Source organism: Rutidosis leptorrhynchoides, chromosome 9, assembly GCF_046630445.1.
Source record: "Rutidosis leptorrhynchoides isolate AG116_Rl617_1_P2 chromosome 9, CSIRO_AGI_Rlap_v1, whole genome shotgun sequence".
NCBI classification, from domain to species: domain Eukaryota; kingdom Viridiplantae; phylum Streptophyta; class Magnoliopsida; order Asterales; family Asteraceae; genus Rutidosis; species Rutidosis leptorrhynchoides.
In genome coordinates, this window is record NC_092341.1 from 209,968,166 (window position 1) to 209,994,821 (window position 26,656).

The 26,656-nt window shown below is 35.3% G+C and overlaps 1 pseudogene; it reads left to right on the plus strand.

Annotated features, from left to right (window-relative positions):
- The window catches only part of LOC139868518 (uncharacterized), a 32,320-nt pseudogene extending 7,686 nt beyond the window's left edge, over window positions 1–24,634 (plus strand).
- Window positions 24,635–26,656: the final 2,022 nt, after the last annotated feature.

A 26,656-nucleotide genomic window follows, 5' to 3' on the forward strand; every position in this document is an offset into this window, starting at 1 on the left:
ATAATTTTTCTTTCCTTTTAAAAACTAATAGGATATTCAGTGAATGCACCGAGCAAGACGTTCATCACCTTTTGTACGTTCACCACCTGTAACTCGATCAAGACATCGTTTAACAAATATAACCGCCGTTGATTTTTCTTTAGAATCGTCATCCAGTCGACCAAGTACTTCAGTTCAAATTTCCGATAATCCAGTTTTTGAAACAAACCTCACAATTGAGAATCCGGAAAATATTCAGGAACGGTTCATAGATCCTGAACCACTAAACTTTCCTCCGGAACCACCAATCATTCAAAGAGAGATTGTTGAGGAACGAACTATTAAATCAGAACCATCTAGTGATACCGATTCAACAAATTCAATTATGGAGAATCTGGAACCTTTAAGTATGGAAGACCGAATGAGAGCTAAACGCACTGGCCAAGGTCACGCAATTACTCATCCAGACATTAATGCGCCAGATTATGAAATCAAAGGACAAATTCTACACATGGTGACTAATCAATGCCAATTTAGTGGTGCGCCGAAGGAAGATCCAAATGAACATCTACGTACCTTTAATAGGATCTGCACACTATTTAAAATACGAGAAGTGGAGGATGAACAGATATATCTCATGTTATTTCCCTGGACTTTAAAGGGAGAAGCCAAAGATTGGTTGGAATCGTTACCTGAAGGGGCGATCGATACATGGGACGTTTTAATTGACAAATTTCTTAAACAATTTTTTCCTGCATCTAAAGCCGTAAGACTTCAAGCAGAAATTGTTACATTCACACAAAAACCAAATGAAACTCTATATGAGGCGTGGACAAGATATGGAAAGTTATTAAGAGGATGTCCGCAACATGGTTTAGACACCTGTCAAATAGTACAAATATTCTACCGAGGATGCGACATCACTACAAGAAAAGACATAGATATAGCAGCTGGTGGTTCTATTATGAAGAAAACCGAAACTGATGCTTACAAAATTATTGATAATACTGCTTCCCACTCACATGAGTGGCACCAAGAAAAAGACATCATTAGATCATCTAAAGCAGCTAGAGCCGATTCTAGCCATGACTTAGATTCCATTTCCGCAAAGATAGATGCTTTCGAGAGACGAATGGAAAAGATGACTAAAGATATTCATGCTATACGAATTAGTTGTGAGCAGTGTGGAGGACCACATTTGACAAAAGATTGTCTCAGTATTGAATTAACAATGGAACAAAGAGAGAATATTTCATACATAAACCAAAGGCCTGGAAATAATTATCAGAATAATTATCAACCGCCAAGACCGATTTACAATCAAAACCAGAATTATAACCGAAATATTCCATACAACAACCAACAAGGTCCTAGCAATCAACAAGTATCCAATAATACTTATAATCAGCAAAGACCGAATTTTCAAAACAAACCACCACAACAAACCGATGATAAAAAGCCGAATTTAGAAGATATGATGACGAAGCTAGTTGAAACTCAAACGCAATTTTTCACATCTCAAAAACAAACAAATGAACAAAATGCTCAAGCATTTAGAAATCAACAAGCTTCTATTCAAAATCTGGAACAAGAAGTAAGTAACCTAGCAAGGTTAATAGGTGAAAGAAAACCGGGAAGTCTACCGAGCGATACAAACGCTAACCCCCGGAATGAAACAGCTAAAGTTATTACCACAAGAAGTGGTACAACACTTAAATCACCTGAAATACCTGTAACTTCTGATGAAACTATTCCTACTACACAAGAACCACAACCTGATCAAGATAAGGAAAAAGAACCAGTAGTTGAAAAGGTTAATGAAGATAACACAGTTAAAGATAAACCTTATGTTAAACCATACCAACCACCACTTCCTTACCCGAGTAAAATGAAGAAAGAAAAACTTGAAGCCGAGCAATCCAAATTCTTGGATATGTTTAAACAGATAAATGTAAATCTTCCTTTCATTGATGTGATTTCAGGAATGCCAAGATATGCTAAATTCTTGAAAGATCTAATCTCAAATAGAAAGAAAATGGAAGAACTCTCGGCTGTTACTATGAATGCTAATTGTTCAGCAGTGCTGTTGAATAAGATACCAGAAAAACTATCTGATCCAGGAAGTTTCACAATTCCATGTTTTCTGGGTAGTCTTAGTTCAATAGAAGCATTGGCAGACTTAGGTGCTAGTATAAATCTAATGCCGTATTCACTATACACTAAACTAGACCTTGGAGAATTGAAACCAACCAGAATAAGCATACAACTAGCCGATAGATCAATAAAATATCCTAGAGGGATAATGGAGAACATGCTAGTTAAAGTTGGTACTTTAGTATTTCCAGTAGATTTTGTTGTTTTGGACATGGAAGAAGATTCTCAAGTTCCTCTCATATTAGGAAGACCAGTCTTAAACACGGCTAAAGCAATGATAGACGTGTTCGGTAAGAAACTGACCCTAAGTATAGAGGATGAGAGTGTTACCTTTTCAGTTGATAGAGCAATGCAACAACCACAATCTGCAGATGATACATGTTATTATATTCAAACTATAGATGCACATGCAGAATTATTAGAAGAATTTCCAGAATTACAAGGAACAGGAGAATGTTCTTTAGGAGAAGGTAATGAACCAATTGATGAAGCTGAAATGTTAGCTACACTTATAGCTAATGGATATGAACCAACAACAGAAGAAATTCAAATGCTAAAAGAAGAAGACAGATATCGATATAAATTATCGATAGAAGAACCTCCGAAATTAGAGTTAAAGCCACTTCCAAACCATTTGGAATACGCTTATTTACATGGTGAATCTGAATTACCTGTAATAATATCGTCTTCTCTTACTGAAAATGAGAAATCACAGCTCATTTCTGTGTTGAAAGCTCATAAACCAGCCATTGCATGGAAGATTCATGATATTAAAGGAATAAGTCCTTCGTATTGCACACATAAAATCCTTATGGAAGAAGGTCATAAAACGTATGTGCAACGCCAACGAAGACTAAATCCTAATATGCAAGATGTAGTTAAAAAGGAAATTATTAAACTGCTAGATGCAGGTTTGATATATCCAATTTCTGATAGTCCATGGGTAAGCCCAGTTCAATGCGTGCCTAAGAAGGGTGGCATGACTGTCATTACAAATGAGAAAAATGAGCTTATTCCTACTAGGACTGTAACAGGATGGCGTGTATGTATTGATTATAGAAAATTAAATGACGCCACCAGAAAAGATCACTTTCCCTTACCTTTCATAGATCAAATGTTGGAAAGATTAGCCGGAAATAGTTACTATTGTTTTCTAGATGGATTTTCCGGATATTTTCAAATTCCAATAGCACCCGAGGATCAAGAGAAAACCACATTCACGTGCCCTTATGGTACTTTTGCTTACAAACGCATGCCATTTGGACTTTGTAACGCCCCTGCAACCTTTCAAAGGTGTATGATGGCAATTTTTCACGACATGATAGAAGAATGCATGGAAGTATTCATGGATGACTTTTCAGTCTTCGGTGATACATTTAAATCATGTCTAGTTAATCTGGAACGAATGCTAATTAGATGCGAAAAATCAAATCTAGTACTTAATTGGGAGAAATGCCATTTCATGGTTAAAGAAGGCATCGTTCTTGGACATAAAATTTCAAAAGAAGGAATTGAAGTGGATAGAGCTAAAGTAGATGTAATTGCTAAACTTCCACATCCCACAAATGTTAGAGGAGTTAGGAGTTTTCTAGGGCATGCCGGTTTTTACCGACGTTTCATAAAAGATTTTTCTAAAATTGCCACTCCTATGAATAAACTCCTAGAAAAGGATGCTCCGTTCATCTTTTCAGATGAGTGTATCAAATCTTTTAATATTCTTAAAGAAAAACTCACTAATGTGCCGATCATGATAACACCAAATTGGAATCTACCATTTGAACTAATGTGCGATGCAAGTGATTTTGCAATGGGAGCCGTTTTAGGACAAAGGATTGAAAAACGATTTCAACCTATATATTATGCTAGTAAGACATTACAAGGAGCACAAACGAACTATACAACTACTGAAAAAGAACTCCTTGCTATTGTCTTTGCTTTTGACAAATTTCGATCATATCTCGTTCTAGCAAAAACGGTGGTCTATACCAACCATTCTGCTCTTAGATACCTATTTTCAAAACAAGATGCTAAACCAAGATTAATCCGTTGGATTTTACTCTTACAAGAGTTTGATATTGAAATCCGAGATAAAAGAGGAGCAGAAAATCTCGCCGCTGATCATCTTTCTCGCCTTGAAAATCCCGAATTAGAAGTTCTAAATGAATCGACCATACAAGACAACTTTCCTGATGAATATCTATTGAAGATAGATTATAAAGAAATCCCATGGTTTGCAGACTATGCAAACTACTTAGTTTGTGGATTCCTTGAAAAAGGATTATCGTACCAAAGACGAAAGAAATTCTTCAGTGATATAAAACACTATTTCTGGGAAGATCCACATCTGTTTAAAAGTTGTCCCGATGGAATAATACGCCGATGTGTATTTGGAGATGAAGCTAGTAAAATATTAAACCATTGTCACACAGGACCAACAGGAGGGCATTATGGGCCTCAACTAACAGCAAGAAAAGTTTATGAAGCTGGATTCTATTGGCCTACAATTTACAAAGACGCACACCTTCTTTGCAAATCCTGTGATGCATGTCAAAGGGCCGGAAGAATAAGTCAACGTGATGAAATGCCACAAAATGTCATCCAAGTATGTGAAGTATTTGACATTTGGGGTATTGACTTTATGGGTCCATTTCCAAAATCTCATAATAATTTATATATACTCGTAGCAATTGATTATGTATCTAAATGGGCGGAAGCACAAGCTCTCCCAACTAACGATGCACGAGTTGTAGTCAACTTTTTAAAACGTCTTTTTGCAAGGTTTGGAACACCGAAAGCTTTAATAAGTGATCGGGGTACTCATTTCTGTAATAATCAACTTGAGAAAGTTCTTAAAAGATATGGAGTAACTCATAAAATCTCCACCGCATATCATCCACAAACAAGTGGACAAGTTGAAAATACCAACCGAGCTTTAAAACGTATTCTAGAGAAAACCGTAGGATCAAATCCAAAGGAATGGTCCATTAAATTGGAGGATGCACTCTGGGCTTTTAGAACAGCCTACAAAACTCCAATTGGAACCACACCTTTTAGACTTGTGTATGGAAAAGCATGTCATCTTCCAGTAGAAATTGAACACAAAGCATTTTGGGCTTTGAAGACATGTAATCTTGATTTACATGAAGCCGGACGTCTACGATTAAGTCAACTAAACGAATTAGAAGAATTAAGACATGAAGCATACGAAAATTCGTTAATCTATAAAGAAAGAACGAAGAAATGGCATGATAAAAGAATCAGAAGTTCAAAAGAATTTAAAGAAGGAGACAGAGTTCTTCTTTTCAATTCACGATTCAAGCTATTTCCTGGAAAATTGAAATCAAGATGGTCTGGACCATTCATAGTCAAAAGAGTTTTCCCATACGAAACGATAGAATTGATAAATTCAAATGGGATTGAATTTAAAGTTAATGGTCACAGAGTTAAACATTACATACATGGTCCGATGGAAGTCGACAACGAAGTTAATCACAATTTCAATACCACAGCTAACTAAGTGTGGGGAGAATCAAGTCTTTAAAGGATAATATATATTTCTGTTAGAGTTAGATTGTCTGTTTTCGTGTAGTTCTCGAAAATGGAACACGTATGGTCTTTCCCTAGCAGACCCTAAAGAACTAGTCTTCTCCCCCCATTCTGAATTTTTATTTTTTTTAGGTTTTTACGAAATGAAGACTGCCTGTGAACTAAACCATGGTCTAATGCTACACGCTTTGATCACTAAAAGAAATAATGACATACTACCGAGCGAATTAGTATCAGTAATCAGAGAAAGAATGGACGGAGTTAGAAAAGGATCCAGATGCGAAGATAATAAGTTACAATTTGGTAAAGGAAAATCAAAATCCGCAGCGAAAAGAAGAGCACGACACCTAGAACGATGTCACAAATGCGGAAAATGGTCACATGGAGGTAAATGTTCAAATAATCAAACCTATTCAAATACCGAATTTGTTACTTTATGCAGAGACGGACCGTTCATATGTTTAGAAGAAAAGACAATGAATGCTCGAGGTTACGCCTATGCAGTCATGGAAAACCAATTAAACCGACTATCTTATGAATATAATAGATCATATAACTAAGAAATCTATTACACAGGTATGTCTGTACAGTTTTTATTTTTATTTTTATTTTTTTTAACCTTTTGATAATAAACGCTAATTTGTTCGCTAAAAAGTATTAAATTGGTATTAAATAAAATTAGGTTTGGCGACCGAAATTATTGATATCATTCAAAAATTTATTACATCACTGCGAAATTTAACGTTTATTCTTAAGGTATAAATATCTTTAATCAATCAACCCAAAATATTTCAAAAATTCGTCATGAGTTAAATTAGGTCTTGGAACCGAAATTACTTTACCGAAAAGAGGGGCGCATATTTTTGATAATATTTGATTGATTAAAGTGGGATAAAAAGACAAAAAGATTTTTAATTTTATTTTTACCATGTTTTTAATCTTAATATTTAAATCTTAAATTAATATTGTAAACTTTGTAAAAACAATATATTTAAAATTGTAAATATTTGAAAAATTATTATAAGTTTGGTATGAATTTATAATATGAATTTTTAAATTAAGTTTGGTGTGAATTTTTAATTTTTAAAATATGAAATTTTAATTTTATGCATTTCAAAAATTAAGTTTGGTGTGAATTTTTAATTTTTAAAATATGAAATTTTAATTTTATGCATTTCAAATTTTAAGTTTGGTGTGAATTTTTAATTTTTAATTTTTAATTTTGAATTTTATATTCAAGTTGTGTGAATTTAAAAACAAAAAAATTTACTTTATCTCATTAAGTTAAAAATATGATTTTTAAAATTCGTCGTAAGTTGAAGACTAGGTCTTTGAACCGAAATTGCTTTACCCGAGGGAGGGACGAGAACTTTTATTATCATTATTTTTAATCTTATTAATTTAAAGTATGCCAAAAACATTTAAAAAACCCAAAAATCTTAGCTTTTAAAACAATCGCTACAAAAAGACAAATTTTAAAATTTTGTCGAAGGACGGACTAGGACATCGATCCGAAACGACCTCGTCCTAAATAACAAGGGAAACAAAATTTTAAAATTAATTTCTTAATTGTTTTCAAAAGTTAATGATTATAAAAAAAATAAAAAATACATAAATCTCCGCGACTCGCGGAGGGACCAAAACCCAGAAAAAAAAAATAAAAGAGCTGCACGAACTGATCAGCTCCCACACACAAAAACTGCAAAAATACAGCTCGAAAAAACCCCGAAAAAACCCGAAAATCACCCCCAAAAATCTCAATTTTTAACCGTTAATCACCAAATTTTTTGCTAAAATCATGTTGAGAAGGATGCTATCTAAGAATTTCTCAAGAAAAACGGTAAATTTCTACACCTAAACACCATTAATTCGAAATTAGGTGTTCTTGAGCTATTTTTCCCCAATTTGATTTTGATGCTTTTTAGTGTAATTAGATTTAAATTGTTTATGTATTATGCTTGTATAACCTAGATTGATGCTGTTTAACATGATTAGAAGCCTTAAACTTCAAATTTTGAATAATCTAGGGTTTGTGTTCTTGAGCAATTTGGGGCTTTTTGATATAAACAGGTTATGGCCGATTTTTGTCATGAATTGTTGCTAAATTGAGTAGTGTAACATGTCTAGGTAGTTAAATGATCCAAACTTTGAGCCTAAACATGATTTTGAGAATTAAAGTGGACTTTTTCAAGTCCAAAATTCATGAACTTGATTTTTGAAAGATAATGCCATTTGAGACTTGTTTATTTGCTAGTAATGATTATTTTGACATGTTATTTGAGTTGAATGCTTATGAACTTGGCGAAAATTTTCATATATGCTTATTTGAAAAAGTGTAGATTTGATAAAAATGTGGAAATAAGCTTAAGTTTGATATAAATTGATAATGTCATTGTAATTATTTTGATTGATGATTTTGCTGACACTAATGCATATTTGGATGCACAAAATTTGTGTTTGATGTGTTTTGTAGAATGAAAGGGGTGAATCTTCATCCCAAGCCCGCCATGCTCCTGCTGAGAATTTGGAACAACAGGAGGTAGATAACTACTACAAGCAGGATGTACCTCATCCAGTCATGACCTTTTCCGATATGCATTTGGAAGAGTTGCACCCGAACCTGAGATTTGACAGACTTTGGATAGATTATCCAAAATATCAACGGGGTTTGCATACTCTTCATTCCAAGGTTGTTGAGGTACCGAGGGTCATAGAATGGGGACCCTTAGAAGCTGTAGAATTGGCCGGGCCAATTAGGGAATTACTTGTACAGAGGTATGGTAATTCTTCTTTTAATGACTGGATATGTTTATTCACCATACGCAGACCTGTATATAAAGTATGGTGTGAAGAGTTGTTATGTAGTATAGAGTTGAATGATCGGGTAGCTAGTTTAACCGATCGTTCTTTTATTAGATTTTTGTAAGGCTGTTCGATGCGCCACATGTCTTTACTGGACATGGCTCAGGCTTTACGTATATATACGCCTGAGGAGTTAGCGTCTGCCGATTGTAGAGGATTGATACTAAACGGTAGAAAGATAGATGAAAATTTTGATACACACGGTGTGTGGAGTCAAATGACAAGCCATCACCGTTTCAAAGGGGGAAACTACTCTTATTTGGATATAGATAGAGCCGAATTAAGAGTAATACATAGGTTTTTAGCTAATTCGATTACACAAAGGGGTAAAAACAAAGAAAAGGTAAATGAACAAGATTTGTTTTACCATATGTGTATTCGAGACCCACAGAGCGCTGTAAGTATACCATATTGCGTGGGTTATTATTTATCAGCTATGGTTCGGGGGATGCGACCACATAGCATAATAGGAGGTGGTATTTTTATTACTTTGATTGGTGAATATCTCGGTGTGGATATAAGTCGGGGGGGATTATTACTAGAAGAGCCGGAACCCCGCGACACTATAGGTTTAAATGTATACCATGGTGCGAAAGTTTTGAAGCGGCGAAATAACGCCGCAGTACGATACCATGGTAGACATCCACAGGTGGAGAGAAACCAGGAACAAGGTAATGTAGGAGGGGGGAATGAGATGCAAGAAATGCATAGGTTTATAGCTTCTCAGGAATACGAAAATGCTAGACAGAGAGCATTTGAAGATTGGCAAGTTCATCAGAACCAGATCATAGCGCATTGCCAACATATAGGTAGAAACTATATTCCTACACCGAAACCCGTCTTCCCTCCTTGGTCGATAGAGATGCAGCCACCATATCCTACGTATGACCCTGCCGAAGCATTCTATAGCACTTATGGTTATGCGTGGAACCCCTATTGGTACCAATATCATCCTTAGTTTACTTATTATTTTTTATTATTTTGTAATTTGTAATTATTGATACATTTAATATTTTTGTTAATATTGTAATCATTTTTATAATTATCTAACTTTTATTCTTAGATTTTAATAATTTTTGAATGTGGGGTAATATACCAAACTTCAAAAATATGTATATATGTTTGCAGTTTATCTTATGTACACAACAGGGTAAAACAACGCATTTTCAAAGACTGGCATTAAGTTCAGCAAAAGCAACTAATTTTGACGACAAGATGCAAAATACATGTGAAATAACAACAAGACGGAATGAACAAATGATGTGCACCATTTATCATTCAGCAAACAAACGCCAATATATTTGGAAACTTTGGTAAAAATTTAATCATTTTCACACAAATCACCCTCAATAATTTAAATTGTTACTGATTTCTTGCAAATGAGGGCATTGCAAGATCTTAAGTGTGGGAAGGGGTTAAATTCTTTCGGATTTTAAAAATTTTTACTTTATACACTTGGTTACCATTAAAAATACTAGTAAAGCAGTAGTTGTATTAGAATCTAGTGCTCTCTGATAAAAAAGAACAGCCCTAGTCTTATATACTGACTACCCAATTCTAGTAAAAATTTTCAATTAAATGAATTCAAATCATGTTTATACATATTTATGAACGATAAAACTAGGTTTTAACACCGAAATTATTGTTACCTCGGAAAGGACATAAATTGAGAAACAAACTAAAATGTTAAAATTCATTTAAAATGGAATAGAGGACGATAAAAAGGAAAATAAAAGCCAAGTGTGGGAAAATTTACCAAGTTATTTTAAACATATGTCACATATATCTGTAACAAATAACTGAAAATACTTTTGCTTTGAACTAAACTAAACTGTTTTACCCAATGAAAGAAAAGAAGAGATGGATCTACATGATGAATCAATTCCATCATTAAAAGGAAGTAAAGTCTTCCGAAAAAGACACGCGCTTCTTGATTTAGGTCATGAAGTTGTCATCCAGACCAGCTGTAGGTTGACGAAAAATCTAGAAAAGTCATCACTAAAATCAGCAGGAAATCCACGGACCTCAGCATTAAACAGGGTCGCCAAGTGGTCAGATTTATCCTAACCATGAGAAGGATTTATCTCGTACAATGGGGGGGCACCATGCAAATTAGCTGGATAAGACTAATGAATCAGATCCCCAGAAAGGATAATCTCCTTAAAGATTAAAAATCAGCTTTTAAGACTGATATTACTCAATCCTAGAGATTGACCTTAAAGATTGAGAATTCAAACTCATGGAATTCGATGATATCTAAACTCGAGCTTAAACGAGAAAATATTTTGATCAAAAAAAAAAAAAATTACAAACCGATTTGTTTTCTGAAAACCCTATTTTCAATGCGTTCATTACCATTGAACGTAAAATCCTAGGAATTCACCTGGAATTCATTAGGTCACCTGAACTAAATCGGGTGTCAACCGTAAGAACGGTGGTTGCATAGCATGGTCAAAGACAGGACCTTGTGCCAGACCGAAAAAATTATAAGGGTGAGCTTTACTATTGCTCCTACCAAGGATAGTAATTGCGTCCGACACGTTATAGACCATAATCAAAAGCATGTCACGGGACATTGCCTTAAACAGTTGCTTGTTCAACGCTTTCCTTTACAACCGGACGGTAGTTTGCCGAAAGGTAATATACGGAACAAGTAAACTGGACGTGTTGCTTTCCAAATACAAGGTTAGCAAGTGGGTGACACAAAACCGCAAGTTTTGAGCTAAAATTTTCAAATCTGAAACCCACCAAACCCACAAAAATATTTTGCAAACACCGGTAAAGGGTTATTCCGGAAAACTTATCTAGGGTAAAAACTAGATTTAATTTTCAAAAGATCAAATGTTTTCATAAAGATCCAATTTCCTTAATGGATCTAAATTTTTATAGTCATGTGGGACTGTAAACCATATCGTTACTACCATTGTTTATACCGCCATATAGAAATCACTGATGTACAAAGTGTGAAGAATAAAGAAGTGATTCTAGTATTTCAAGACAATATTGCTTGAGGACAAGCAACGCTCAAGTGTGGGAATATTTGATAATGCTAAAAACGAACATATATTTCATAGCATTATTCCTCAAGAAAGACAAGCTTTTAGTTGCAATTGTTCTATTTACAAGTGATATTCGTTTAAATAATAAAAGGTGAAGACAGAAGACAGATTCGACGATTTGAAGACGCAAACGACCAAAAAGCTCAAAAGAACAAAAGACAATCAAAAAGGTTCTAATTATTGATAAGAAACGTCTCGAAATCACAAGAGTACAAGATTCAAAACGCAAAGTACAAGATATTAAATTGTACGCGAGGACGTTCGAAAATCCGGAACCGGGACCAGAGTCAACTCTTAACGCTCGACGCAACGGACTAAAAATTACAAGTTAACTATGTATATAAATATAATATAATATATAATTAATTATATTAATTATATATATATATTATATATATATAATAAAAACCGTCGGCAGAGAAACTCCAAGGGTGTGAGCTGTAATTTCTATCTCCGCGACTCGCGGAGTTTGAAGGGCATTTTGCCGCGAGTCGCGGAGCCCCAATTTTCAACTCTGGCTATAAAGCCAACCGAATTCTGATCAAATTTAATATCTTTTTCCTTCCTCTTCATACGTAAAATTTATATTTATATTTATATTTTAATTTTAATTTTAATTTTAAATCCTAATAATAATGGTATGTTAGCGAATGTTGTAAGGGTGTAAGTCGAAATTCTGTCCGTGTAACGCTACGCTATTTTTAATCATTGTAAGTTATGTTCAACCTTTTTACATTAATGTCTCGTAGCTAAGTTATTATTATGCTTATTTAAAACGAAGTAATCATGATGTTGGGCTAATTACTAAAATTGGGTAATTGGGCTTTGTACCATAATTGGGGTTTGGACAAAAGAACGACACTTGTGGAAATTAGACTATGGGCTATTAATGGGCTTTATATTTGTTTAACTAAATGAAAGTTTGTTAATGTTAATATAAAGATTTACAATTGGGCGTCCCTATAAATTACCATATACACTCGATCGGACACGATGGGCGGGGTATTTATATGTACGAATAATCGTTCATTTAACCGGACACGGGAATGGATTAATAGCCACTAGAATAATCAAAACAGGGGTGAAATTACATTCAAGGGTAATTGGTGTAATTGTTAACAAAGTAGTAAAACCTTGGTTTACACGCAGTCGATAACCTGGTGTATTCATTAAACAAAGTATTAAAACCTTGTTACAATTCGAATCCCCAATTAGTTGGAATATTTAACTTCGGGTATAATAATAATTTGACAAGGACACTTGCAATTTATATTTATGACTGATGGACTGTTATGGACAAAAACCAGACGGACATATTAAATAATCCAGGACAAAGGACAATTAACCCATGGGCATAAAACTAAAATCAACACGTCAAACATCATGATTACGGAAGTTTAAATAAGCATAATTCTTTTATTTCATATTTAATTTCCTTTATTTTATATTTAATTGCACTTCTAATTATCGCATTTTTATTGTTATTTTATTTAATCGCACTTTTAATTATCGTACTTTTTAATTATCGCAATTTTATTTTATCGCATTTTTATTATTCGCAATTTCATTATCGTTATTTACTTTACGCTTTAATTTAAGTCTTGTATTTATTTTATATTTTACATTAGGTTTTAACTGCAACTAAAGTTTTAAAATCGACAAACCGGTCATTAAACGGTAAAAACCCCCCTTTATAATAATAATATTACCTATATATATATATTTGTATTTTTATAAAAGTAAACTAATATAGCGTTGAGCTTTGCTTAAAGATTTCCCTGTGGAACGAACCGGACTTACTAAAAACTACACTACTGAACGATTAGGTACACTGCCTATAAGTGTTGTAGCAAGGTTTAAGTATATCCATTCTATAAATAAATAAATATCTTGTGTAAAATTGTATCGTATTTAATAGTTTTTCCTGCTAAAATTAATAACTATTTTATATACACCTCGCATAACATCAATATAACTCATTGTTAAAATACCTAATGAGATACATACTTATAATAAAATCATGTTAACTATATATATAACCATATATATGTCATCGTATAGTTTTTACAAGTTTTAACGTTCGTGAATCACCGGTCAACTTGGGTGGTCAATTGTCTATATGAAACCTATTTAAATTAATCAAGTCTTAACAAGTTTTATTGCTTAACATGTTGGAAATACTTAATCATGTAAATAACAATTTCATTTAATATATATATATAAACATGGAAAAGTTCGGGTCACTACAGTACCTACCCGTTAAATAAATTTCGTCCCGAAATTTTAAGCAGTTGGAGGTGTTGACGTATCTTCTGGAAATAAATGCGGGTATTTCTTCTTCATCTGATCTTCACGCTCTCAGGTGAACTCGGGTCCTCTACGAGCATTCCATCGAACCTTAACAATCGGTATCTTGTTTTGTTTAAGTCTCTTAACCTCACGATCCATTATTTCGACGGGTTCTTCAATGAATTGAAGTTTTTCATTGATTTGGATTCGTCCAACGGAATAGTGAGATCTTCTTTAGCAAAACAATTCTTCAAATTTGAGACGTGGAAAGTGTTATGTACAGCCGCGAGTTGTTGAGGTAGCTCCAGTAGGTAAGCTACTGGTCCGACACGATCTATAATCTTGAATGGTCCAATGTACCTTGGATTTAGTTTTCCCCGTTTACCAAATCGAACAACGCCTTTCCAAGGTGAAACCTTAAGCATGACCATTTCTCCAATTTCAAACTCTATATCTTTTCTTTTACTGTCCGCGTAGCTCTTTTGTCGACTCTGGGCGGTTTTCAATCTTTGTTGAATTTGGATGATTTTCTCGGTAGTTTCTTGTATTATCTCCGGACCCGTAATCTGTCTATCCCCCACTTCACTCCAACAATTCGGAGACCTGCACTTTCTACCATAAAGTGCTTCAAACGGCGCCATCTCAATGCTTGAATGGTAGCTGTTGTTGTAGGAAAATTCTGCTAACGGTAGATGTCGATCCCAACTATTTCCAAAATCAATAACACATGCTCGTAGCATGTCTTCAAGCATTTGCATCATCCTTTCGCTCTGCCCATCAGTTTGTGGATGATAGGCAGTACTCATGTCTAGACGAGTTCCTAATGCTTGCTGTAATGTCTGCCAGAATCTTGAAATAAATCTGCCATCCCTATCAGAGATAATAGAGATTGGTATTCCATGTCTGGAGACGACTTCCTTCAAATACAGTCGTGCTAACTTCTCCATCTTGTCTTCTTCTCTTATTGGCAGGAAGTGTGCTGATTTGGTGAGACGATCAACTATTACCCAAATAGTATCAAAACCACTTGCAGTCCTTGGCAACATCGGCTTTCATACCCGGCCACCAAAAATGTTTCTTGAGATCCTTGTACATCTTCCCCGTTCCAGGATGTATTGAGTATCTGGTTTTATGAGCTTCTCTAAGTACCATTTCTCTCATATCTCCAAATTTTGGTACCCAAATCCTTTCAGCCCTATACCAGGTTCCGTCTTCCCGAATATTAAGATGCTTCTCCGATCCTTTGGGTATTTCATCCTTTAAATTTCCCTCTTTTAAAACTCCTTGTTACGCCTCCTTTATTTGAGTAGTAAGGTTAGTGTGAATCATTATATTCATAGATTTTACTCGAATGGGTTCTCTGTCCTTTCTGCTCAAGGCTTCGGCTACCACATTTTCCTTCCCCGGGTGGTAACGAATCTCAAAGTCATAATTATTCAACAATTCAATCCACCTACGCTGCCTCATATTCAGTTGTTTCTGATTAAATATGTGTTGAAGACTTTTGTGGTCGGTATATATAATACTTTTGACCCCATATAAGTAGTGCCTCCAAGTCTTTAATGCAAAAACAACCGCGCCTAATTCCAAATCATGCGTCGTATAATTTTGCTCGTGAATCTTCAATTGTCTAGACGCATAAGCAATCACCTTCGTCCGTTGCATTAATACACAACCGAGACCTTGCTTTGATGCGTCACAATAAATCACAAAATCATCATTTCCTTCAGGCAATGACAATATAGGTGCCGTAGTTAGCTTTTTCTTCAATAATTGAAATGCCTTCTCTTGTTCATCCTTCCATTCAAATTTCTTTCCTTTATGCGTTAATGCAGTCAAGGGTTTTGCTATTTTGGAGAAATTTTGGATGAATCTTCTGTAGTAACCAGCCAATCCTAAAAATTGACGTATATGCTTCGGAGTTTTTGGGGTTTCCCACTTTTCAACGGTTTCGATCTTTGCCGGGTCCACCTGGATACCTTCTTTGTTCACTATGTGACCGAGAAATTGAACTTCTTCCAACCAAAATGAACACTTTGAAAACTTAGCGTACAGTTTTTCTTTCCTCAATACTTCTAGCACTTTTCTCAAATGTTCTTCGTGCTCTTGATCATTCTTTGAGTAAATAAGTATGTCATCGATGAAAACAATGACAAACTTGTCAAGATATGGCCCACACACTCGGTTCATAAGGTCCATGAACACAGCTGGTGCGTTAGTCAATCCAAACGGCATAACCATAAACTCGTAATGACCATAACGCGTCCTAAAAGCAGTTTTTGGAATATCATCCTCCTTTACTCGCATTTGATGATATCCAGAACGTAAATCGATCTTCGAATAAACCGACGAGCCTTGTAGTTGATCAAATAAGTCGTCAATTCTCGGCAGTGGATAACGGTTTTTGATGGTAAGTTTGTTCAACTCTCTGTAGTCAATACACAACCTAAATGTACCATCCTTCTTCTTGACAAACAAAACAGGAGCTCCCCATGGTGATGTGCTTGGTCGAATGAACCCACGTTCTAATACTTCTTGCAGTTGGCTTTGCAGTTCTTTCATCTCGCTGGGTGCGAGTCTATAAGGAGCACGAGCTATTGGTGCAGCTCCTGGTACAAGATCTATTTGAAATTCAACAGATCGATGTGGAGGTAGTCCCGGTAATTCTTTCGGAAATACATCGGGAAATCCTTTTGCGACGGGAACATCATTGATGCTCTTTTCTTCAGTTTGTACTTTCTCAACGTGTGCTAGAACAGCATAGCAACCTTTTCTTATTAGTTTTTGTGCCTTCAAATTACTAATAAGATGTAGCTTCATGTTGCCCTTTTCTCCGTACACCATTAAGGGTTCTCCTTCTTCTCGTACAATGCGAATTGCATTTTTATAACATACGATCTCTGCTTTCACCTTCTTCAGCCAGTCCATGCCAACTATTACATCAAAACTCCCTAACTCTACTGGTATCAAATTTAATCTTAAATATTTCGCTACCCAGTTTAATTTCTCGATTCCGGCATATATTATCTGCTGAAATTAATTTACCGTTTGCTAATTCGAGTTAAAATTTACTATCCAACGGCGTCAATGGACAACTTAATTTAGCACAAAAATCTCTACTCATATAGCTTCTGTCCGCACCCGAATCAAATAAAACGTAAGCAGATTTATTGTCAATAAGAAACGTACCCGTAACAAGCTCCGGGTCTTCCTGTGCCTCTGCCGCATTAATATTGAACACTCTTCCGCGGCCTTGTCCATTCGTGTTCTCCTGGTTCGGGAAATTTCTAATAATGTGGCCCGGTTTTCCACATTTATAACAAACTACATTGGCATAACTTGCTCCGACACTGCTTGCTCTGCCATTACTCGTTCCGACACCATTTGTTCCTTTCGTTCTGTTAACCCCTGGTCCGTAGACCTCACACTTCGCCGCGCTATGACCATTTCTTTTACACTTGTTGCAAAATTTGGTGCAGAACTTCGAGTGATACTTTTCACACCTTTGGCATAGCTGCTTCTGATTGTTGTTGTTGTTGCGGTTGTTATTGTTGTTGGGATGATTGTTGTAGTTGCTGTTGTTGTTGTTGTTGTTGTTGTTGTTGTTGGGCCGTTTGTTGTAGTTGCGATTGATGTTGCGATTATTGGGATAATTGTTGCGATTATTATTGTAATTGCTGTTGTTGTTGTATTGGTGATTCTTATCACCGTTTTCCTCCCACTTTCTTTTGACTTGCTTCACATTGGCCTCTTCAGCCGTCTGTTCTTTAATTCTTTCCTCAATCTGGTTCACTAGTTTGTGAGCCATTCTACATGCATGTTGTATGGAGGCGGGCTCGTGTGAACTTATATCTTCTTGGATTCTTTCCGGTAATCCCTTCACAAACGCGTCGATCTTCTCTTCCTCGTCTTTGAACGCTCCCGGACACAATAGGCACAATTCTGTGAATCGTCTTTCGTACGTGGTAATATCAAATCCTTGGGTTCGTAACCCTCTAAGTTCTGTCTTGAGCTTATTGACCTCGGTTCTGGGACGGTACTTCTCGTTCATCAAGTGCTTGAATGCTGACCACGGTAGTGTGTACGCATCATCTTGTCCCACTTGCTCTATATAGGTATTCCACCATGTTAACGCAGAACCTGTGAAGGTATGCGTAGCGTACTTCACTTTGTCCTCTTCAGTACACTTACTTATGGCAAACACCGATTCGACCTTCTCGGTCCACCGTTTCAATCCGATCGGTCCTTCGGTTCCATCAAATTCCAAAGGTTTGCAGGCAGTGAATTCTTTGTAGGTGCATCCTACACGATTTCCTGTACTGCTAGATCCAAGGTTATTGTTGGTATGTAGCGCAGCCTGTACTGCGGCTATGTTTGAAGCTAGAAAAGTACAGAATTCCTCTTCATTCATATTCACGGTGTGTCGAGTAGTCGGTGCCATTTCCTTCAAAATAGTCAAATGGAACAAGTTAATCATACAGAATATTAAGAGTAGTTAATAGTATTTCGTAGCATAATATGAACTCATTTATAAAAGCTTTTTCTTCATATTAGCGTTTTATAAGTTTAAATTCGGGTAGTACCTACCCGTTAAGTTCATACTTAGTAGCTAATATACAATTCAACTACTACAATTCTATATGAAAAACTGATTATAATAATATTTCGCGTTCAAACTTTTATACAATATTTTACAAACTTACAATACCGCTTATTTTACATAAAGCATGGAATATAGCACACAATAACTTTGATACAAGATAGTTGTGAAGATAATTCTAGCTAGTACACAAGTCGTTCAGCAAAGGCAATAAAGACACGTAATTCATACGTCCAGAAACAAGTCATGCATTCTGGTTTTACTAGGACTACTTCCCATCCTTGGTCTTGTGGAACATAACCGTTATGGCCGTTGATAAGACAGCGTGTTGTAATGTCATCAAAGGGACGAGGGTTACGTAATGACCAACAGTCTCGTAATAACCTAAAAACCTCATTTATTACCCCAATTACCGACTCCGTCACTTATGGGAACGTTTTGTTTAATAGTTGTAGCCCGATGTTCTTTTCCTCACTTAGGTGAGAAGCGAACATTACTAACCCGTAAGCATAGCATGCTTCTTTATGTTGCATGTTAGCCACTTTTTCTAAATCATGAAGTCCTATATTCGGATACATTGAGTCAAAATAATTTCTTAACCCGTTGCGTAAAATAGCATTTGGGTTCCCCGCAATATATGCGTCAAAGTAAACACATCGTAACTTATGGGTTTCCCAATGTGATATCCCCCATCTTTCAAACGAAAGTCTCTTATAAACCAAGGCATTCTTGGAACGTTCTTCGAATGTCTTACAAACTGATTTCACCGTAAATAGTTGTGCCGAAGAATTCTGACCGACTCTAGACAAGATTTCATCAATCATGTCTCCGGGTAGGTCTCTTAAAATATTGGGTTGTCTACCCATTTTGTGTTTTTATACTGTAAAATAGACAAGAGTTAGATTCATAAAAAAAAAATACTTATTAATACAAGCAATTTTTACATATATCATAAAGCATAAGCACACTATATTACATATATTACACCATACGAATACAACTATCTTATTCCGTCTCGCTCGTTTCTTCTTCTTCGGTTTTGGTTCGTTTTGCCAAGTTTCTAGGGATATATGATGTTCCCCTAATACTAGCTGTCATTTTCCACAACGGTTTAGAAAAACCTGGTGGTTTAGAGGTTCCCGGGTCAATGTTACAACTTAAGGACTTCGGGGGTTGATGATACATATAAAGTTCATCGGGGTTGGAATTAGATTTCTCTATTTTTATGCTGTTTCCCTTATTATTTTCTTTTGCCTTTTTAAATTCAGTTGGGGTAATTTCTATAACATCATCGGAATTCTCGTCGGAATCCGATTCATCGGAGAATTGGTAATCCTCCCAATATTTTGCTTCCTTGGCGGAAACACTATTGACCATAATTAACCTTGGTCGGTTGGTTGAGGATTTTCTTTTACTTAACCGTTTTATTATTTCTTCCAACGGTTCTATTTCATCCTCCGGTTCCTCCTCTTCCGGTTCTGATTCTTCTTCCGGTTCTGATTCTTCTTCCGGTTCCTCTTCGGGAACTTGTGAATCAGTCCAATATATATTCGACTCTTCGTTATTATTAGGTGAGTCAATGGGATTTGTGCTATAGGTAGACATCTATCACACAATATCAAACATGTTAAGAGATTAATATATCACATAATATATACATGTTAATAATATATAGTTTCCAACAAAAATGTTAAGCAATCATTTTTAAAGAAAACACGGTCGAAGTCCAGACTCACTAATGCATCCTAACAAACTCGATAAGACACACTAATGCAAATTTTCTGGTTCTCTAAGACCAACGCTCGGATACCAACTGAAATGTCCCGTTCTTATTGATTAAAAACGTTCCATATTAATTGATTTCGTTGCGAGGTTTTGACCTCTATATGAGACGTTTTTCAAAGACTGCATTCATTTTTAAAACAAACCATAACCTTTATTTCATAAATAAAGGTTTAAAAAGCTTTACGTAGATTATCAAATAATGATAATCTAAAATATCCTGTTTACACACGACCATTACATAATGGTTTACAATACAAATATGTTACATCGAAATCAGTTTCTTGAATGCAGTTTTTACACAATATCATACAAACATGGACTCCAAATCTTATCCTTATTTTAGTATGCAACAGCGGAAGCTCTTAGTATTCACCTGAGAATAAACAAGCTTTAAACGTCAACAAAAATGTTGGTGAGTTATAGGTTTAACCTATATATATCAAATCGTAACAATAGACCACAAGATTTCATATTTCAATACACATCCCATACATAGAGATAAAAATCATTCATATGGTGAACACCTGGTAACCGACATTAACAAGATGCATATTTAAGAATATCCCCATCTTTCCAGGACACCCTTCGGATATGATATAAATTTCGAAGTACTAAAGCATCCGGTACTTTGGATGGGGTTTGGTAGGCCCAATAGATCTATATTTAGGATTCGCGTCAATTAGGGTGTCTGTTCCCTAATTCTTAGATTACCAGACTTAATAAAAAGGGGCATATTCGATTTCGATAATTCAACCATAGAATGTAGTTTCACGTACTTGTGTCTATTTTGTAAATCATTTATAAAACCTGCATGTATTCTCATCCCAAAAATATTAGATTTTAAAAGTGGGACTATAACTCACTTTCACAGATTTTTACTTCGTCGGGAAGTAAGACTTGGCCACTGGTTGATTCACGAACCTATAACAATATATACATATATATCAAAGTATGTTCAAAATATATTTACAACACTTTTAATATATTTTGATGTTTTAAGTTTATTAAGTCAGCTGTCTTCGTTAGTAACCTACAACTAGTTGTCCACAGTTAGATGTACAGAAATAAATCGATAAATATTATCTTGAATCAATCCACGACCCAGTGTATACGTATCTCAGTATTGATCACAACTCAAACTATATATATTTTGAAATCAACCTCAACCCTGTATAGCTAACTCCAACATTCACATATAGAGTGTCTATGGTTGTTCCGAAATATATATAGATGTGTCGACATGATAGGTCGAAACATTGTATACATGTCTATGGTATCTCAAGATTACATAATATACAATACAAGTTGATTAAGTTATGGTTGGAATAGATTTGTTACCAATTTTCACGTAGCTAAAATGAGAAAAATTATCCAATCTTGTTTTACCCATAACTTCTTCATTTTAAATCCGTTTTGAGTGAATCAAATTGCTATGGTTTCATATTGAACTCTATTTTATGAATCTAAATAGAAAAAGTATAGGTTTATAGTCGGAAAAATAAGTTACAAGTTGTTTTTGTAAAGGTAGTCATTTCAGTCGAAAGAACGACGTCTAGATGACTATTTTAGAAAACATATTTCCACTTTGAGTTTAACCATAATTTTTGGATATAGTTTCATGTTCATAATAAAAATAATTTTCCCAGAATAACAACTTTTAAATCAAAGTTTATCATAGTTTTTAATTAACTAACCCAAAACAGCCCGCAGTGTTACTACGACGGCGTAAATCCGGTTTTACGGTGTTTTTCGTGTTTCCAGGTTTTAAATCATTAAGTTAGCATATCATATAGATATAGAACATGTGTTTAGTTGATTTTAAAAGTCAAGTTAGAAGGATTAACTTTTATTTGCGAACAAGTTTAGAATTAACTAAACTATGTTCTAGTGATTACAAGTTTAAACCTTCGAATAAGATAGCTTTATAAGTATGAATCGAATGATGTTATGAACATCATTACTACCTCAAGTTCCTTGGATAAACCTACTAGAAATGAGAAAAATAGATCTAGCTTCAAAGGATCCTTGGATGGATTGAAAGTTCTTGAAGCAGAATCATGACACGAAAACAATTTCAAGTAAGATTTCCACTCGAAATAAGATTGTTATAGTTATAGAAATTGAATTAAAGTTTGAATATGATTATTACCTTGTATTAGAAAGATAACCTACTGTAAGTAACAAAGGTTTCTTGATCTTGGATGATTACTTGGAATGGATTTAGAAAACTTGGAAGAAAACTTGCAATCTTGAAAGTATTCTTGATTTTATGAAACTTGAACTTTTGGAATTTATAAAGAACACTTAGAACTTGAAGATAGAACTTGAGAGAGATCAATTAGATGAAGAAAATTGAAGAATGAAAGTGTTTGTAGGTGTTTTTGGTCGTTGGTGTATGGATTAGATATAAAGGATATGTAATTTTGTTTTCATGTAAATAAGTCATGAATGATTACTCATATTTTTGTAATTTTATGAGATATTTCATGCTAGTTGCTAAATAATGGTTCCCAAATATGTTAGGTGACTCACACGGGCTACTAAGAGCTGATAATTGGAGTGTATATACCAATAGTACATACACCTAAAAGCTGTGTATTGTACGAGTACAAATACGGGTGCATACGAGTAGAATTGTTGATGAAACTGAACGAGGATGTAATTGTAAGCATTTTTGTTAAGTAGAAGTATTTTGATAAGTGTCTTGAAGTCTTTCAAAAGTGTATGAATACATATTAAAACACTACATGTATATACATTTTAACTGAGTCGTTAAGTCATCGTTAGTCGTTACATGTAAATGTTGTTTTGAAACCTTTAGGTTAACGATCTTGTTGAATGTTGTTAACCCATTGTTTATTATAACAAATGAGATGTTAAATTGTTATATTATCATGATATTATGATATATAATATATCTTAGTATGATATATATACAGTTAAATGTCGTTACAACGATAATCGTTACATATATGTCTCGTTTCGAAATCATTAAGTTAGTAGTCTTATTTTTACATATGTCTTTCATTGTTAATACACTTAATAATATATTTACTTATCATTTAATATAATTAACCAAGTGTATCAATATCTTAATATGATTCATATGTACCTAGTAAGACGTTGTTATAACGATAATCGTTATATATATCGTTTTCGAGTTTCTTAAATTAATAGTCTCATTTTTATGTATATAACTCATTGTTAAAATACCTAATGAGATACATACTTATAATAAAATCATGTTAACTATATATATAACCATATATATGTCATCGTATAGTTTTTACAAGTTTTAACGTTCGTGAATCACCGGTCAACTTGGGTGGTCAATTGTCTATATGAAACCTATTTCAATTAATCAAGTCTTAAAAAGTTTGATTTCTTAACATGTTGAAAACACTTAATCATGTAAATAACAATTTCATTTAATATATATATAAACATGGAAAAGTTCTGGTCACTACACGTAGCACGTCTTGGATCCGCACATGCAGAATTACATGGTTTTCCGGGAATGTTGGGTAGCCTAGATTGTATGCATTGGGCATGGAAAAATTGTCCATATAAATATAAAGGTCATTATACTAGAGGCGATCATGGCTATCCAACAATCATGTTAGAAGCTGTGGCATCTTATGATTTATGGATTTGGCACGCTTATTTTGGACCCGCTGGTTCAAACAACGACATCAATGTCCTTAATCAATCTGATTTATTTAACGAGTTACTTCAAGACACGGTTCCACCTTGTAATTTTTCGGTTAGTGGTTGTAATTTCAATAAAGGTTACTACCTAACCGATGGGATATATCCGGATTGGGCGACATTAGTTAAGTCTTTCAAAAGTCCGCCTGACCTAAGATCAGCAAAATTTAAAAAATATCAAGAATCTGCTCGGAAAGATATTGAACGGGCATTCGGTGTGCTTCAAGGTCGATGGCAAATAATAAAAAACCCGTGCCGACAATTCTATGTCGAAAGAATCCGAAGAATTATGCACGCTTGTGTTATTTTGCATAATATGATCACTGAAGACAATGGACATGCAATGTGTTCACTTGAAGAGAATTACAAGCCAGCTCGTCATCCAAATCGCTCATTCTAGGAAAGGGTTGAAGCACACATGCGCATTAATAAAGAATTGCGAGATTCGTCCATTCATCGTCTACTACGACAAAAGCTCATCGAACACATTTGGAATCTTCCGGCTAATTTTCGTGTTCGACACGTTCCACATGCCCGAGCCGCTCCAGAAGCTGAAACTTCCAACACCGCCGAAGATGTTGAAGAAAACGAGGACGAAAGCGACGATGAAAATGAAAATGAAGACGTGGACTTGGACAAAGATAACGCATAGATTCATAATTTTTAATTTATGTTTACTTAATGTAACTTTTGATTATGTATTTTTTTTTAAATAAATGTTACCGTATTAATGTTATTTAATAAAAGTGTTGTTCAAAAAAATATATATTCGAAAAAATAGATTTTAATAATTATATTCGAAATAATAATAATAATAATAATAATAATAATAATAATAATAATAATAATAATAATAATAATAATAATAATAATAATAATAATAATAATAATAATAATAATAATAATAATAATAATAATAATAATAATGTTGATCGTACGTTCATGTTACATGAAGTTCGCCGCCTTTGTCCGAGCATTTCTCAGTGGGTTGAATTTTGCTACTCTAATCCAGCAAGATTGTATTATGGGAACCACACCTTATGGTCTTCTCAGGGGGTGCAACAGGGTGATCCCCTTGGTCCGTTGCTTTTTGCTTTGGTCTTACAACCCTTGGTTTCTAAAATCAGAGATAATTTTGAGGTTTGTCTTCAGGCGTGGTATTTGGATGATGGCACTATTATTGGGGACACTTTGGTGGTGGGGAAGGTTTTGCATTTGATTATGGGGGATGGGCCTCGTTTTGGGCTTCATCTCAACGTTGAAAAAACGGAAATTTTCTGGCCTACGGAGGACCCTCGCAGCAGGCAAGTGGGTGTCTTTCCTCCTAATATTGCTCGACCTTTAAATGGTGTTAAGTTGCTTGGGGCCCCCGCAAGTTTCGATCTTGGTTTTAGTTGTGAACTGGTGATGCAAAGGGTGACCAAGTCCATTGCGCTTATGGATAAGGTTGATAAGCTTGATGATCCTCAGTGTGAGTTGTTGTTGCTTAGGGCATGTACGGGAGTTTCTAAAATCTACTTTACCTTGCGTACTTGTCCTCCTAGTATATTTGAGGCGGCTCAACGCGCTTTCGATGGAGCCCTTCGATCTTCCTTGAAGCGTATTGTTACTGCTTCAGGGCCTGGGTTTGGTGATTGGCAGTGGCGGCTTGCCACCTTGCCATTTGCATTTGGAGGGCTTGGTGTTTATTCTGCGGGAGATGTTCGTCATTATGCTTTTCTGGCTTCTCGATTACAGTCTGCTGGGTTGCAGACCAAGCTCCTACGTCATGCGGGTATTGTTGGTCTTGGTCGTGCTTTTGAAGATGCATTGGGTCTGTTTAATAAAACGGTTGGGTTTGATATTTTAGGTAATCAGAGTGAGGTCGCTGCCCCCATACTCATGAAGAAATTGGCAGATGTTTATTTCACAAAGGTTACCGCTTCTGCAGAATCCACTTTTTCATTATCTCCCCGACAATCGGCCTTATGGAAATCGCAGCAGGGTGATCACACCTCTGCTTGGCTAAGGGAAGTCCCTATTTTGGGGTTGGGTCAGATGATGAACGCAAAGACTTACCGATGTGTGTTGTGCTACCGGTTGGGTGTTCCATTGTTCTCTATCTCGACGGCATGCTCTGCCTGTTCAAGGGTTTTTACTGGGGATATTTTCGGGGATCACGCGGTGTCTTGTGCTGGTATGGTGGGTGTTAAGCATCGACATAATTGTAACAACCCAAACCATCCAACGACAAAACCACGTGAAAACAGCAAAATAAAAAAAAATTTCCTGAACAACATGTTGCGCGACGCGCCATATAGGCCGCGCGGCGCGCCAAAGTGGACTGTCCAAAAAGTTCTTAAATGCGAAATGTTTGACTAGTTCCCGACGTATTTAGACAAAACGCTTTTAACCGCATGTTCAATATATGAAAACTAGCACGTTCCATTAATAAAATTTAGTTTACGAAGTGGGGCCCACATTGACCCAAATTACCCCTTAAGTACCAAAATACAATTTTCGACCATAAGACTTTTAATACAAAACAAAGCCGAGCATGGCGATTGGGGATACGCTACCCAATCCTAATAAATCCAAAAGCAAGTCTCTAAAGCAACTATGCAAGTATTCTAGTCCCCGCGCTTACCCGAGCCACCGTCCGCATGCAATCTATAAAAAGAGTCAACAACGAGAG